Source organism: Oncorhynchus nerka, linkage group LG28 (genome assembly GCF_034236695.1).
Source record: "Oncorhynchus nerka isolate Pitt River linkage group LG28, Oner_Uvic_2.0, whole genome shotgun sequence".
NCBI lineage: Eukaryota > Metazoa > Chordata > Actinopteri > Salmoniformes > Salmonidae > Oncorhynchus > Oncorhynchus nerka.
In genome coordinates, this window is record NC_088423.1 from 47,720,357 (window position 1) to 47,735,958 (window position 15,602).

The window sequence follows — 15,602 nt, forward strand, 5'->3', positions numbered from 1 at the left end:
GGTCTAAATGAAATGAAAGCTGAATGAGCGTGTGTGGGATTTAGAGACAGGAAGGTTAGATGTTGTGCTTATGAGTAGAGAGGCGGTGTACTGTGTTGTATGATTAGGGTGTGTTATGAGCAGAGAGGTGCACCGTGCACACTCACTATCAGCTAGCCCGATGACCCAGTTAGAGAGAGATAGCGGCACACCTGCTCCAATGCCAACACAGTGAATATTAACTTTTATACTGACGACAACGACACGAAACGAGACCATAGCACAATCAGGGATTGACAAAGACAATGTGGCACGTTACGCAAAAGCAACAAAATAACTTTCATGGTGCAATCCTTATTGCATTCGGTTGCGACTAAATAGTATGTCTTACAGCATATAAAGGCAAAGTACAAGTGGCTGGAGGTACTCAATCATAGCTGCTGACGACCTTGAGTTAACTTTTTATTGTTCGCTTGACATTTATTCATGTGAAGCTGAGAAGTGATATTGCTCGGTTGAGCAATAGAATTCCCACCGTGTGTGTGTGTGTGTGTGTGTGTGTGTGTGTGTGTGTGTGTGTGTGTGTGTGTGTGTGTGTGTGTGTGTGTGTGTGTGTGTGTGTGTGTGTGACTACATGCGTGTCTGTATGTGTACAGAGCAAGAAAAGATGTAGGGAAACGGGTTAGTACAGACAGTACGTACAATACAAAGGACAGCAATCTGAGTGAGTACTGTACATTTTATGCTCAGTGTTTCTTTCCAAAAGCTTAACACACTAAACTGCAATGTAACAACAACAGTGGGAGAGAAGAAAAGAGAGAGAGAGAGAGAAAAAGTGAAAAGGCTCCAGCTCCAGAGTGCTGTGAGGAGGAAACCAGAGCATTGAGATAAACAGGTCTTATCAGGCATAGCTGTGCATATCACAGGTCTGTCAAACCACAGTGTGCGTAAATGCAGCCATGGCACACAGCCTCAGTGTGCTGATGGGGAGAGATGAGAGAGAAGATTACTGCACCAGCTGGGACAAACACTGGCACATAGACAGAGCTACACACCACAACATCACAGGCCAACATCTCAACACTGTGTGTATTTTCATACGTGAATAGATTAACATAAAGGGGTGGAACAGGGCAGCAGCCACCAAAAACATAACCAGAAAGAAAAGAAAGATACATTTGATGGATGTTAATTTTTTTGGTGGAAAAAACGCACTGAAACGCACTGAAATGAAAGCAACATGAAAATGAACACTCAGATTACAGTGATAATATGTCTGATCTCACAAACAAATGTTAAGTATAGATAAATGTCATCTAAAAACAAGCATGTACATTTCTTATCCGAGGGTATCCTGCTATTGGCACACTTGTTGAATTATGCAACAGAACGTGACAACAGCCGTAATTAATGAGGCAGTCTAGACAGCGCAGGTGAGTGCAAGCAGGCCTAAACAGAGTTTTTGGTGGCTGCTGCCCTGTTCCACCCCTTTATGTTAATCTATTCATATATGAAAATACACACACTGTATTTATGCAAATGAAGCACGTATAATTATATTTCTTTGAACACAACATTCTTTTTTAGATACATAATACCATTAGAAAATGTATATATGAGTGCATTCTATGAAGGAAAACAACCGAATTCCCACTACAAATAGTCTGTGCCAGTAAATTGTTTTAAGAGCTATAACACGGACAATATCTGATGGATTGAAAAACATTCAAAAAAGTTTGGAGTATCTTCATCCATTGTCCAACTGTTTCATTTATTGCAAATGTTTTAAAACCTTATTAACAATCTTGATGACCGTTGCCAACGCACGGGTGCGTGGGCGTGCACAGCGTGTGTCTTTACTATTACTGTAGGTGGCACGGGATCTTTACATCTGTCTAGGATGGCTCATTTGTGGACTACATAGTCAGAGGCTATTCAGTGACTACTGTGGCCTACACACAGGCCCTCAGTAGCCACTGAATAACCTCTGACTACGTAGTCCATAAATGAGTCATCCTAGACAGATGTAGATATACATATTGTCCTGCTTCACAAGATCACAAACCCGTACAGCAAAACAGTCCAAACACAGGCCAGAGTGGAGTTGAGTAAAGAGCTAAATATGCAGCAGACAGACGGTGACATATGTACGTGTGAGGGGAGGCTGGTATCAGCTTTTAAGCCATAGAAAGTGATACTTTTGGGAAAACATAGGACTCACGGTCCGTGACACATAAGTCAATACATTGCATTCAATGCAAAGAGATATGCTTCAATAGTACCCCCCCCCCCACCTCATGTTCCTTCAGCAAGGAGAAGTAGAAGTCTAGTTAACAGATGAGTGATGTGGGTTAAGCCACAGGCCTTTCTCATTCATCTCCCCCTCCCCCCTGTTCTGTTTTCCCAAAGTGTCTCAGTGCACTGTGTGACTGACGCCTGTGCACACACACACATTTTCAGTCAGCCCGCCACAGGCCTACTTTCAGAGACGGGGCTGCCTTCCTACATGTACCTATTTGAGTAGTGCTTATGAGGTGTTTTTGTCGGTACGGTACGCTATGGTATGATACCAGCCAACGTGAGTTCCGCTCACAGAGAAGGACGGGTACATCTCCGCCTCTTATACGCTGATTTCCAGTTCTTGCTCACCTGTGTTTGCATGTGTGTCTATTTGTGTACATGTGGTTGGCATGTGTGTGTGTGGGTGTGTGTTTGTGTGTGTATATGTGTGTGGGAGGAATGGAGAGTGGAACAGAGAGTCCCACCACCACTTCTGGGCATATCACCCACACTGTCTCTCTCTCAGGGGGCAGTGGGAGGTGTACCCATTACCATCCAAATCAAATCATATTTTCTTCATACACATGGTTAGCAGACTTGGTTAGCAGACTTTCCGAATGCACTTTAGCTAGTTTTGTTTGGTTGATTTGAATTAAATAAGCTTCACTCTGAAGATTGTGTGATTGACTAAATTGTGAAAAATGTTCGCCAAATTTGAGAGTATCTGGTATTTACATGGTTGGTATTTACATGGTTTAAGCAACAACTTCCTTTTACAGCCCTCTTTCCTCATATCTCGAGGCTCAAGAACAATGACGTAATGACATGTACAGTTGAAGTCGGAAGTTTATATACACCTTAGACAAATACATTTAAACTCAGTTTTTCACAATTCCTGACATTTAATCCTAGTAAAAAGTCCCTGTCTTAGATCAGTTAGGATCACCACTTTATTTTAAGAATGTGAAATGTAAGAATAACAGTAGAGAGAATGATTTATTTCAGGTTTTATTTCTTTCATCACATTTCCAGTGGGTCAGAAGTTTACATACACTCAATTAGTATTTGGTAGCATTGCTTTAAATTATTTAACTTGGGTCAAACGTTTCGGGTAGCCTTCCACAAGCTTCCCACAATAAGTTGGGTGAATTTTGGCCCATTCCTCCTGACAGAGCTGGTGTAACTGAGTCAGGTATGCTTTTTCAGTTCTGCCCACAAATGTTCTATAGGATTGAGGTCAGGGCTTTGTGATGGCCACTCCAATACCTTGACTTTGTTGTCCTTAAGCCATTTCACCACAACTTTGGAAGTATGCTTGGGGTCATTGTCCATTTGGAAGACCCATTTGTGACCAAGCTTTAACTTCCTGACTGATGTCTTGAGATGTTGCTTCAATATATCCACATAATTTGACCTGCCTCATGATGCCATGAAGTGCACCAGTCCCTCCTACAGAAAAGCACCCCCACAACATGATGCTGCCACCCCCAGGTTTCACTGTTGGGATGGTATTCTTCGGCTTGCAAGCCTCCCCCTTTTTCCTCCAAACATAACGATGGTCATTATGGCCAAACAGTTATTTTTATGTTTCATCAGACCAGAGGACATTTCTCCAAAAAGTACCATCTTTGTCCCCATGTGCAGTTGCAAACCGTAGTCTGTCTTTTTTATGGCGATTTTGGGGAAGTGGCTTCTTCCATGCTAAGCTGCTTTTAAGGTTATGTCAATAAAAGACTTGTTTTACTGTGGATATAGATACTTTTGTACCTGCTTCCTCCAGCATCTTCACAAGGTCCTTTGCTGTTGTTCTGGGATTGATTTGCACTTTTCGCACCAAAATACATTAATCTCTAAGAGACAGAACGCGTCTCCTTCCTGAGCGGTATGATGGCTGCGTGGTCCCATGGTGTTTATACTTGCATACTATTGGTTGTACAGATGAACGTGGTACCTTCAGGCATTTGGAAATTGCTCCCAAGGATGAGCCAGACTTGTGGAGGTCTACAATTTCTTTCTGATGTCTTGGCAGATTTCTTTTGATTTTCCCATCATTTCAAGCAAAGAGGCACTGAGTTGAAGGTAGGCCTTGAAATACATCCAGAGGTACACCTCCAATTGACTCAAATTATGTCAATTAGCCTATCAGAAGCTTCTAAAGCCATGACATAAAATTTTAATGACTCCAATTTAAGTGTATGTAAACTTCCGACTTCAACTGTTCACAATAGTGAAGAATTTCAGGGATCCGTTTTGGCTTGTGAGCTCTATTTCAAAACTCTTGGCTGAAATTTCACAAAACGTCTGGAAAATCTCTTTAATTGTAAATGTCCAAAAAATAAATGTAGCATTCGACTATTTCACACAGTATTGTAGTAATTTAATGTAATAAAATTAAAAGAAGCTTAAGTTGACGTTTCATTCAACATACTATTTGAAACAGACATTTATTTGCTGAAATGTGTGCCGTTGCCCAGCTATTAAAATGGACAGGGGAGCTGTTTGAGACTGCATTTAGTTGAAGTTTTACAGTATATGACATGTTAGCCATTAGATATGGGGAGATTTCATGAAATAAGAGCACACATTTCAGCAAATAAATGTCTGTTTCAAATAAACACCGGGTCTAAATTAAATGAAAGCTGAATGAGCGTGTGTGGGATTTAGAGACAGGAAGGTTAGATGTTGTGCTTATGAGTAGAGAGGCGATGTACTATGTTGTATGATTATGTAGTAATCGACTATTTCACACAGTATTGTAGCAATTTAACGTAATAAAATTAAAAGAAGCGTAAGTTGACGTTTCATTCAACATACTGAGGAAATATTCAAATAACCCAGATTGTTCGCTCATACTTTGTTTCACACCTCCAAATGAACTATGCCGTTTATTAGAAAAGCCCACATTTCCTCTAACTCCTCTTTAACTTGAAAACACAGTCAGTCAGTCACGTGCTCTCCAGTCAACATGTTTGACTCTGAGCAGCATCAGTTGGTCTTGAGAGGAAACCTCTTCAAACGCCTCTCTATCTGTAAGTCGTGTCTGCCTGTCTGCACACAACGTGCCTCCACTACTCTCTGCTGCAACTGGAGCCTTGCAGCAAGCTCAGATGACCACAAAGATCGTGCGGAGATACACACAGAGAAAAATATGAGGGAGAGAGAGAGAAAGACAGATTGGGGTTGTGATAGCGTCAGTCCATCTCGTTCCTCTCTCTCCCTCATTCTTTTGGTAAACATGGTTGCTGTGTGTGATGACGGGAAACTAGAGGTGGGGGCTCCAACCACAGCAGTGTGATGATTGCGGATGGCTGGTGTGTTTACGGACATATTCAATCGCTCCCTATCCCAGTCTGCTGTCCCCACATGTTCCTGTACCCAAGAAGGCAACGATTACTGAACTAAATGACTACTGCCCCGTAGCACTCACTTCTGTTATCATGAAATGATCCGAGAGACTAGTCAAGGATCACATCACCTCCACCTTACCTGCCACCCTAGACCCACTTCAGTTTGCATACCACCCCAACAGGTCCACAGACAAAGCAATCGCCATCACACTGCACACTGCCCTATCCCAACTGGAAAAGAGGAATACCTATGTAAGAATGCTGTTCAATGACTACGGCTCAGCATTCAACACCATAGTACCCTCCAAACTCGTCATTAAGCTCGAGACCCTGGGTCTCAACCACGCGCTGTGCAATTGGGTCCTGGACTTTCTGACGGGCCGCCCCCAGGTAGGGAAGGTAGGAAACAGCATCTCCACTTTGCTGACCCTCAACACTGGTGTCCCACAAGGGTGAGTGCGCTTGGTACGCCTGGTACGGCAAATGCACCACCGTCAACCTCAAGGCTTTCCAGAAGGTGGTGAGGTCTGCACAACGCATCACTGGGGGCAAACTACCTGCCCTCCAAGACACCTACAGCACCCTATGTCACAGGAAGGCCAAAAAGATCATCAAGGACAACAACCACCCGAGCCACTGCCTGTTCACCCCGCTACCATCCAGAAGACGAGGTCAGGACAGGTGCATCAACGCTGGCCCGAGAGACTGAAAAACAGCTTCCATCTCAAGGCCATCACACTGCTAAACAGCAATCACTAACTCAGTGAGGCTGCTGCCTACATAGAGACTCATATCACTCGCCACTTTAATAAATGGATCACTAGTCACTTTAAACAATACAACTTTAAAAATGTTAACATATCTTACATTACTCAGAACGCATGAAAATACTGTCCCTTATACCATCTATTGCACCTTGCCCATGCCGCTCGGCCATCGCTCATCCATATATTTATATGTACATATTCTTATTCCATCCCTTTGGATTTGTGTGTATTAGGTAGTTGTTGGGGAATTGTTAGATTACTTGTTAGATATTACTGCACTGTTGGGAACTAACAGCACAAGCATTTAGCTACACTCGCATTAACATTGAACATCTCTGGAGAGACCTGAAAATAGCTGTGAAGCGATGCTCCCCATCCAACCTGACAGAGCTTGAGGATCTGCAGAGAAGAATGGGAGAAACTCCCCAAATACATCTGTGCCAAGCTTGTAGCGTCAAAACCAAGAAGGCTGTAATTGCTGACAAAGGTGCTTCAACAAAGAACCGAGTAAAGGGTCTGAACACTTATGTAAGTGTGATATTTCAGTTTTTCTAAAAACATGTTTTTGCTTTGTTATCGTGGGGTATTGTGTGCTGACAAATGAGGGGGAAAACAATTTAATCCACTTTAGAATAAGGCTGTAATGTAACAAAATGTTAAGGGGTCTAAATACTTTCTGAATGTACTGAAAGTAGAAACACATTTGTATTCACACTCATATCAAAAACCTAGCACAAGAACAAACGTGAATTGAAAAAAAAAATAGTAGAGAGAATTATTTATTTCAGCTTTTATTTCTTTCATCACATTACCAGTGGGTCAGAAGTTTACATACACTCAATTAGTATTTGGTAGCATTGCCTATAAATTGTTTAACTTGGGTCAAACGTTTCGGGTAGCCTTCCACAACCTTCCCACAATAGGTTGGGTGAATTTTGGCCCATTCCTCCTGACAGAGCTGGTGTAACTGAGTCAGGTTTGTAGGCCTCCTTGCTCGCACACACTTTTTCAGTTCTGCCCACAAATTTTCTACAGGATTGAGGTCAGGACTTTGTGATGGCCATTCCAATACCTTGACTTTGTTGTCCTTAAGCCATTTTGCCACAACTTTGGAAGTTTCCTTGGGGTCATTGTCCATTTGGAAGACTCATTTGCGACCAAGCTTTAACTTCCTGACTGATGTCTTGAGATGTTGCTTCAATATACCCACATAATTTTCCTACCTCATGCTGCCATCTATTTTGTGAAGTGCACCAGTCCCTCCTGCAGAAAAGCACCTCCACAACATGATGCTGCCACCCCGATGCTTCAAGGTTGGGATGGTGTTCTTCGGCTTGCAAGCCTCCCCCTTTTTCCTTCAAACATAACGGTGGTCAATATGGCCAAACAGTTCTATTTTTGTTTCATCAGACCAGAGGACATTTCTACAAAAAGTACCACCTTTGTCCCCATGTGCAGTTGCAAACTGTAGTCTGGCTTTTTGTATGGCGGTTTTGGAGCAGTGATTTTTTTTCCTTTCTGAGCGGCCTTTCAGGTTATGTCGATATAAGACTCGTTTTTACTGTGGATATAGATACTTTTGTACCTGTTTCTTCCAACATCTTCACAATGTCTTTTGCTGTTGTACTGGGATTGATTTGCACTTTTCTCACCAAAGTATGTTCATCTCTAGGAAACAGAACTCGTCTCCTTCCTGAGTGGTATGACGGCTGCGTGGTCCCATGGTGTTTATACTTGCATACTATTGTTTGTACAGATGAACGTGGTACCTTCAGGCATTTGGAAATTACTCCCAATGATGAACCAGACTTGTGGAGGTCTACAATTTCTTTCTGAGGTCTCGTTTGATTTTGCCATGATATCAACAACCTGCCCGCTTGACCCTATCCCCTCCTCTCTTCTCCAGACCATCTCCGGTGACCTTCTCCCTTACCTCACCTCGCTCATCAACTCATCCCTGACCGCTGGCTACGTCCCTCCCGTCTTCAAGAGAGCGAGAGTTGCACCCCTTCTGAAAAAACCTACACTCGATCCTTCCGATGTCAACAACTACAGACCAGTATCCCTTCTTTCTTTTCTCTCCAAAACTCTTGAACGTTCCGTCCTTGGCCAGCTCTCCCGCTATCTCTCTCAGAATGACCTTCTTGATCCAAATCAGTCAGGTTTCAAGACTAGTCATTCAACTGAGACTGCTCTTCTCTGTATCACGGAGGCGCTCCGCACTGCTAAAGCTAACTCTCTCTCCTCTGCTCTCATCCTTCTAGACCTATCGGCTGCCTTCGATACTGTGAACCATCAGATCCTCCTCTCCACCCTCTCCGAGTTGGGCATCTCCGGCGCGGCCCACGCTTGGATTGCGTCCTACCTGACAGGTCGCTCCTACCAGGTGGCGTGGCGAGAATCCGTCTCCTCACCACGTGCTCTCACCACTGGTGTCCCCCAGGGCTCTGTTCTAGGCCCTCTCCTATTCTCGCTATACACCAAGTCACTTGGCTCTGTCATAACCTCACATGGTCTCTCCTATCATTGCTATGCAGACGACACACAATTAATCTTCTCCTTTCCCCTTCTGACGACCAGGTGGCGAATTGCATCTCTGCATGTCTGGCAGACATATCAGTGTGGATGACGGATCATCACCTCAAGCTGAACCTCGGCAAGACGGAGCTGCTCTTCCTCCCGGGAAGGACTGCCCGTTCCATGATCTCGCCATCACGGTTGACAACTCCATTGTGTCCTCGTCCCAGAGCGCTAAGAACCTTGGCGTGATCCTGGACAACACCCTGTCGTTCTCAAATAACATCAAGGCGGTGGCCCGTTCCTGTAGGTTCATGCTCTACAACATCCGCAGAGTACGACCCTGCCTCACACAGGAAGCGGCGCAGGTCCTAATCCAGGCACTTGTCATCTCCCGTCTGGATTACTGCAACTCGCTGTTGGCTGGGCTCCCTGCCTGTGCCATTAAACCCCTACAACTCATCCAGAACGCCGCAGCCCGTCTGGTGTTCAACCTTCCCAAGTTCTCTCACGTCACCCCGCTCCTCCGCTCTCTCCACTGGCTTCCAGTTGAAGCTCGCATCCGCTACAAGACCATGGTGCTTGCCTACGGAGCTGTGAGGGGAACGGCACCTCAGTACCTCCAGGCTCTGATCAGGCCCTACACCCAAACAAGGGCACTGCGTTCATCCACCTCTGGCCTGCTCGCCTCCCTACCACTGAGGAAGTACAGTTCCCACTCAGCCCAGTCAAAACTGTTCGCTGCTCTGGCCCCCCAATGGTGGAACAAACTCCCTCACGACACCAGGACAGCGGAGTCAATCACCACCTTCCGGAGACACCTGAAACCCCACCTCTTTAAGGAATACCTAGGATAGGATAAAGTAATCCTTCTCACCCCCCTTAAAAGACCTAGATGCACTATTGTAAAGTGGCTGTTCCACTGGATGTCATAAGGTGAAAGCACCAATTTGTAAGTCGCTCTGGATAAGAGCGTCTGCTAAATGACTTAAATGTTAAATGTAATCAAGCAAAGAAGCACTGAGTTTGAAGGTAGGCCTTGAAATACATCCACAGGTACACCTCCAATTGACTCAAATGATGTCAATTAGCCTATCTGAAGCTTCTAAAGCCATGACATAATTTTCTGGAATTTTCCAAGCTGTTTAAACTTAGTGTATGTAAACTTCTGACCCACTGGAATTGTGATACAGTGAATTATAAGTGAAATAATCTGTCTGTAAACAATTGTGTCATGCACAAAGTAGATGTCCTAACCGACTTGCCAAAACTATAGTTTGTTAACAAGATATTTGTGTAGTGGTTGAACAACTAGTTTTAATGACTCCAACCTAAGTGTATATGAACTTCCGACTTCAACTGTACATAGTATTTGCCTATGTGATGAATGATGATCACTGGTAATCAACTGCAGTGTTGGATTATTACCCCATATCATGGAATAACTGTGTGAAAGTTTATTTTAAGGGCAAATGGTGGACATACAGAATTATTTGATTTGAATGAATGGCTGACACAACAGAAAAACAGGCCGATATTGTCTTGTCTAAAAGGTTGGTGCAAGTTTGCTTCAGTATTCATTTCTCGATCACGTGAATTTGTGTATTGTGTCGTGATTGACGACACAAATGGATGGATGCGCACCTGATAAAAACCTTATAGCCTGCTGTGCAATAAATGACAAAATAACCAGATACCATTTGGGAGCTAAAGGTTGACAGCACAGTGTTTCTCATCAGGTTGATAATTTCACGTCTGCTCCCGCTCCCGCTCTCCCCCCCGGCGCTTGCGGGGGCCAGGCTGCCCTGCATCAGGCTCTCCTGCCATCCATCACGCACACCTTCCTTCCCTCGTCACGCGCATCAGCGATATTGGACTCACCTGGACTCATTTATCACCTGTTGATTTCCTCCCCTATATCTGTCAGTTCCCCAGCTCTGTTCCCTGCTGCTGCAATAATTGTTTTTTTTGTCTTTTGTTACCCTTGTGTTGTGCCGACACTGTTCCTGTCTCGTTCCATTTCCATTCCTTATTAAATGTTTGACTCCCCGTACCTGCTTCGTCTCTCCAGCGTCATTCCTTGTGACAGATAATGATCTTTTAAATGTAATTGTGTGGCTCGCAGGAGGCTGCTGAGGGGAGAATGTCTCAGTGTCCGGAATGGAGCAAATGGAAGGCCATCAAACACATGAAAGCCATGTGTTTGTTATATTTGTTACCATTCAACGAATTCCACTCCACTTATTACCACGTGCCCGCGTCCTTCCCAATTAAGGTGCCACCAGCCTCCTGTGGTGTGGCCATCTTTATTGCACGACAATTTCTGGTTTGCAGAGAAATGCATTGAAAGAGATAAACTAAACTAGCATCGAGGTCTAACTTCTAATTTCGGATGTTTTCTAACATCTGATGAGTGAATTTGATCGATGTATTCAATGTATGTTTGCTGTTATCAAAATAACCAGTGGTAAGTTCATGCAGCCACTCACCCCACTTGCTTCAGAGTGCACATTCACCTCATGACAGGAACAAGCACATAGATCTCATGTGTAACAGTATAACTTTTGACCGTCCCGTCGCCCATACCCGGGCGCGAACCAGGGACCCTCTGCACACATCAACAACAGTCACCCTCGAAGCATCGTTACCCATCGCTCCACAAAAGCCGCGGCCCTTGCAGAGCAAGGGGAACCACTACTTCAAGGTCTCAGAGCAAGTGACGTCACCGATTGAAAAGCTATTTAGCGCGAACCACCGCTAACTAAGCTATCCGTTACACATGCACTAAATGATGGTAGGTTAGAATGTAAGGATGAATATGCCTTTTTTTCCTCAGGTAGAGGACTAGATAGTTATATTATGCATGTATGAGCCATACGTTGACATGTTGAGTCCAAAATGGAAAGTAAAAAAAAAAAAATAGGCTGGGGCTGCAAATCTTCTACGCGCAGAGAACAGGCCACTCAGGCGAATGGGGCTCATAAAATAAAGTTAGATCAAAGCTGAATCAGTGTCTGCAATATCACATACTGATCACAGTATTCTACATAACATCACTGAATATAATCGCATAACGTTCCTGTAAGACAAAAAGACCTCCGCATTAAATCGCGCATGGAAATTCTTAAAGTTGTTCACCGGTGAAACATCCACGCAGCATCATTTTGCATAGCAACCATTTGATCTCAATCCGCTTCATGGGGATGTGCATTTAGATCTTCTTGACTTACACGGTGTTGTTTCGAAGTAGGATTGTAGAGCAGATGGTGTTAACCAACTATAACATGGCCTACCTGTGTGTATGGTTTTTGTGTGTTTTTGTCATACATTAACGGTGTCCTATGCTATTATACTCGGCTCTGTTACGACGTATGACGAATACGGTGATCATTACAGTGTGTGATCTTGCAGACACTGATTCAACTTTGATCTAACTTTATCAAGAGAGCACCATGACCATTGGCCTGAGTGGCCTGTTCCCCGAGTGCAAAGTAGAGAATATGCACATGCACAGAAGCATCAGGGAAGCTCTAAGGATCCAGAAAAAGTGGGATCTGCAGTTTCCCGGAATATCTCTTTAAGACAAAGTTAGTAGGCCAACAACATCCCAGTACACTTTCACCCAATTCCTTCTGATAGTACAGTCATCATTCCTTCACTCCGTCCACTCTCCTCCTCCCTCTCCCCCACTCCCCATTGGCAACCCCCAGAACAGCCCATTGTCCCTGGTGAGCACGGATAGTGATTTTTACGGTTCCCCGTAAGAATAATCTGAGGCCAGACTGGCTTCTTTATGAACTCAGCAATCTTCTTTTAGAATCCCTAAATGAGTGGGATAGGTGGGCGCACTTGAGAAAGAAAGTGGGGGAGAAGGGAAATAAGAAGTGACATAACAAAAGGCTTGGTCTCCTCCTGTTTCCAGTGTCAGCTAGGCCGGGGCCCTGGGCACTCCACGCCACATCCCTTTGATGTTACCAGCAGGCTGGGATCCTGTCAAGTGCAGGGTGGAGGGTGTAGGGGAGGGGTGGAGGGGAGGGTGGAGGGGAGTGGGTCAGTGGAGGCTCTTCGGAGGAGTAAGGGGAGGACCATCCTGCTTAGTGAATACATGTTTTTTTTTAAATTGCGAAATATTCAAAAAGTTATAATTTTTAGATAAAACTATACTAAATATATTGACCAAATAACTGATTAAAACACACTGTTTTGAAATTAAGGTCTACAGTAGCCTTAACAGCACACTAGTTTCCGCCCTCCTCTGGGTACATTGACTCCAATACAAAACCTAGGAGGTTGGTGCTTCTCACCCCCTTCCATATACTTACACAGTAATCTAGATGACTTCTAGAGGACGTCTTCCAACTTATCAGAGCTTTTGCTGTTTGAACGGACGCGTTGTCCATCCAATCAGAGGACCAGAGAATGAATCTAGTACTGAAAGCATAAGCTACAGATAGCTAGCACTGCAGTGCATAAAGTGTGTTGAGGAGTTCACACAAAGAAAGAGAAGGACAATAGTTGAACAGTTTTGAACAAATGTATTTCTTTAAAAATGAATTTAGCTAACTCAACAACCTGACTCAAACAGCAGGAAGGCTATTTATGTTAGCTAGCTAGCTAGCTGGCTAAGGCTATCCAACACTGTAAAAGTAAGCTTTCGGTTTGTAAATGTATTGCCACCGGGGCCCTCCGGTGTAACTGCTAAACTGCTTGCTGTACACTGTACTGTGGGATTGTACACATGGATTGAACTGTGGGTTTACTAACATGTTAGTTCTAGTTTGTTGATTCTAAACTTAATATGGTGACCACGATGTAGGCTGTGTTGCGGTTAGCGGTATCAAGGTTTAGCTTGCAGAGGTTTTTGCGCCTGGTCACAGACAGCTGTTATGTTGTGTGCTGAAGTCCACAAGCGAAGGGAAACGGTGAGAGTAGGGGAGTGCTTAGACGTAAGAATGAATTATACAACGAGCAAAGTGACGATGCTGTACGTGGCTGTTGTGAAAGTAAACTGTGTGTGCTGGTGATCAGGGATGTATTTATTCCGTCGATTCTGTTGCAAATTGTTTCTTAAATAGAAGCAGACGGAACAAAACTGGGAATTTGTCCAAAAGAATCTCTCGTTTTAGCTCCAAAATGGAACGTGTTATTTGACTAATGATTACACCTCAGATAAGCCAGATGCAGGCAAGAGTGTGCAAGGCGGTATTGAATGTGTCACTGTCTGTCAGCATGATTACTCCAATTTGTCACTCGGCATGTGCACCTTGGTCACCAGTGGACTTGTAAAGTCCCCTCTGTTCAGTCAAAACCTATTATTCTTTGCTAATGATCAGGTGCTCCCATTAATACCCTCAGAAATCAATCAACAGGATGTTAGGGGTGTGTGTGTGTGTGTGTGTGTGTGTGTGTGTGTGTGTGTGTGTGTGTGTGTGTGTGTGTGTGTGTGTGTGTGTGTGTGTGTGTGTGTGTGTGTGTGTGTGTGTGTGTGTGTGTGAGAGAGAGAACATCTGATGGTAATCACTCAACGATAAAGAGTTTTCTTGTATTCTTATCGTGTTCATTTCCGAAATGACTCATACATTCGTGCATACAATGTTTTTCAATTAATTATTGTCCTGATTCTTTGTATCTTTGATCATTGATTCATTGATAGTTTTCTATGAATCAAAGGGGCAATCTGTGATTCCAACATAATTTTTTTGACATTTAAATTAATGATATATCAAATCAAATGTTATTTGTCACATACACATGGTTAGCAGATGTTAATGCGAGTGTAGCGAAATGCTTGTGCTTCTACTTCCGACAGTGCAGTGATATCTAACAAGTAATCTAACAACAACTAGCTAATACACACAAAGCTGAAGGGGTGAATGAGAATATGAACATGTAAGTATATGGATGAGTGAGGGCGTAGGCAAGGTGCAATATATGATATAAAATACAGTATATACATGTGATATGAATAATGTAAGATATGTAAACATTATTAAAGTGGCATTATTTAGAGAGGCATTGTACAAAGTGACTAGTGATCCATTTATTAAAGTGGCCAGTGATTGGGTCTCAATGTAGGCAGCAGCCTCTCTGAGTTAGTGATTGCAGTTTAGCAGTCTGATGGCCTTGAGATAGAAGCTGTTTTTCAGTCTCTCGGTCCCAGCTTTGATGCACCTGTACTGACCTCGCCTTCTGGATGGTAGCGGTGTGAACAGGCAGTGGCTCGGGTGGTTGATGACATTGATGATCTTTTTGGCCTTCCTGACATCGTGTGCTGTAGGTGTCATGGAGGGCAGGTAGTTTGCCCCCAGTGATGCGTTGTGCAGACTGCACCACCCTCTGGCGAGCCTTGGGGTTCAGGGCGGTGCAGTTGCTGTACCAGGCTGTGATACAGCCCGACAGGATGCTCTTGATTGTGCATCTGTAAAAGTTTGTCAGGGTTTTGGATGACAAGACAAATTTCTTCAGCCTCCTGAGGTTGAAGAGGCGCTGTTGCGCCTTCTTCACCACACTGTCTGTGTAAGTAGACTCTTTCAGTTTGTCTGTGATGTGTACGGCAAGGAATGTAAAACTTTCCATAATTAAAGAGCAGCAGTAAAGTAACAATTGCGAGGCTATATGCAGGGGGTACCTGTACAGAGTCAATGTGCGGTGGCACCAGTGATGAGGTAATATGTACATGTACATGTAGGTAGAGTTATTAAAGTGAAAATGC

The 15,602-nt window shown here is 43.8% G+C and overlaps 1 long non-coding RNA gene across 1 annotated transcript in view; it reads left to right on the forward strand.

Moving 5' to 3' along the window:
• The first annotated feature begins 634 nt into the window (after positions 1–634).
• The window catches only part of LOC135565575 (uncharacterized), a 35,212-nt gene continuing 20,244 nt past the window's right edge, over positions 635–15,602 (forward strand). The window contains exon 1 of the long non-coding RNA XR_010461700.1: positions 635–703. This is a non-coding gene — a long non-coding RNA (uncharacterized LOC135565575). The remainder of the gene's footprint in view (positions 704–15,602) is intronic.